This window comes from Palaemon carinicauda, chromosome 20, assembly GCF_036898095.1.
Source record: "Palaemon carinicauda isolate YSFRI2023 chromosome 20, ASM3689809v2, whole genome shotgun sequence".
In the NCBI taxonomy this organism is placed as follows: Eukaryota; Metazoa; Arthropoda; class Malacostraca; order Decapoda; family Palaemonidae; genus Palaemon; species Palaemon carinicauda.
In genome coordinates this window covers 113,811,850-113,814,127 of record NC_090744.1, presented here as the reverse complement: position 1 = coordinate 113,814,127, position 2,278 = coordinate 113,811,850, and positions in this window count along the sequence as shown.

The following is a 2,278-nucleotide window of genomic DNA, read 5'->3' as shown; positions in this document are numbered from 1 at the left end:
TGCTGGACGGCAAGGGTCTTATGTTTTCGAGTGCTGCCCGGACCTCTCTTGGTCCCTCATCCATGCCTGCCGGCAGAGCCGGACGGCATTGGTCAAGGAAGCCTGAATTAAGTTTCTCCCCTTCCTTATATGCACTCTTTCGGTTGCCGGGCTTGGGGGGTTGTGTACACTCTTATCCCGGCATCCATTCTATTTTCTTCTAGTGCTGTACCTGTCCCGGCTGCCGGCCTATGAGGCCGGCTGCCGGCCTATGAGGCCGGCAGCCGGGCAGGTGTAGTCTTCTGGTTCTTTTGCTGCCGGCTGGCATCGGTCTTGTACCTTTGCCGGCCGGCTTATGTCAGTCCTTGTCTGCCGGTCACCAAGAGTGTGGCCGGCAGCTGGGTACTACCTTGTGTAGTTGCTGGCCGGCAATCATTGCCGGCCAACACTGGCTGTTGCTGGCCGGCAGCTGCTGCCGCCAGCACAGGCATTTGAACCAGAGGGCTGCCGCCCTATAGCTGTTAAGTAGTATACTTTAAAGCTAATTGTGGTGTGTGCCGGCCGGCAAAGGCAGGCCGGCACACATCCTCCTATACTGTACTAGTATTCTTCTGTATAGCATATACAGTAAGAAGAAAACTATAGTAAAAGTTTAGGTACAGCACTGTATCTTCTAACACTATTGTGTTTTCTTGCACGGCCCTTTGCTGTTGCCTTCAGACAAGAAGCAGAGTTCTTCCCTGTCTATTATCCCGGTTTTTAAAATCATTGCCTAGGTGTGAGCTCCACCTGTTTCCTCTGGAAACTTTGCACTGGTTACTCTAGTAGAGATAAACCATTTTGATTTTATTATCTGGAAGGCTGCAGCAATGGGTTGTGAGGGAAACACAAGTGTGTGTCTTTAATTTCTGAATTGTTATGCTATACTATGCATATCCAGTGATACATAGTTCACTTGATACTCATGGAAATTTCTTCTCTTTACAGAAGGACACTCCGAAGTGGGGAAGTGCTTTCTGCAATGTCAGCAGCAAGAACCTCTGCGGACATGAGTTTTGTAGGAGACACGCAGCATACGCTGTCTCCAAGGATGATCTCCGGTATTGGGACCCTCAGGTATGTACTGTGTGCACTAACCTGATTAATGAGACATTTAAATAGCTAGGAAGAAGCTTCGTACATGGGTAAGGGGCTTCCAAAAGTACACTTCTGGCCCTTATCTTCCAAGTGAGAAGATGAGGGCGTATCTTTTCCCTAAGGCATCAGCTGATGCAGTGATTCCCCAGCCTCAAGAGGAGATCCCCTAAGTTCAGATCCAGGTGGATGCTGAAGTCGCGGTCGCGATGCAAGACATCCAGCTAAATGACAGGATATCTGATGTGGACGGGTGTCAGGAGGAAGACCTCCTTGCAGAAGCCCAGGATGAAGTTCAAGTCCCTCTACATCGGCCGGTCTCCCAGTAGAGCTGGGACAGGCCCTCTCTTCTATTGTTGGAATGATCCAACAAATGCAGAAGGAGAATCAGGAGAAGGCGGCTGCAATGGAACTGCGAATGCAGTGCCTTGCAGAATCACATGGGCCCCAGAAAAGCTCAATGTGAAAGACCTTCCTTTGTGCTCGGATGCTAACCCATGGAGGTATGCTGAGCACATGTCGATGACGACTGGAAAGATCGTCATCTCGGATATGCTGGGCTCAGTTCCCCTGGAGGGTGGAATTCTGGCCCAGCAAGGCACCATATCCGGACTGTTATGTCCGGCTGAGGAAGGAACCAGCTTCAAAGGAGGAGGCAGAGCCGAAGGAGGTCATAGTGATGACCATGCTAAGGCTCAAGCTCTACTTTCATCTTCGATGAAAGAGAGGGGCTTCTCTAACTCAAAGGTAGCTGCATTGAATAGGAAGCTTCCTTCCTTTGTGTCCTCGCCTACTAGAGCCTTCCCCCTTTTACAGAAAGGGTTTCTGGCTGTACTAAAAGCAATCGAGGCCGGCAAGTCTTGCCCCTCCCTAGAGGAGTGTAAACCCTTGTCGCTGGCCCTGCCTATGGACCACAAAGATTGGAAGGACGTCCATCTTACGTTCTAAGTGGGAAAGTTGGAGGCTGATATTGCCGGACGTCAGTTCGGCAAGGACCTCCCTAAGCTGTCTGACTTTCTTTTGCGAAGTGAGTTCGATACAAAAGAAAGACTGACTGCCTCAATGTCTCTCCAGACTACTCTCGAGACGATGGCAAGTGACCCCAAGGTCCATGAAATGTTCATGGTAGTGGCCAAGCCTCATCTGGCCACAGTGACGAAGGACC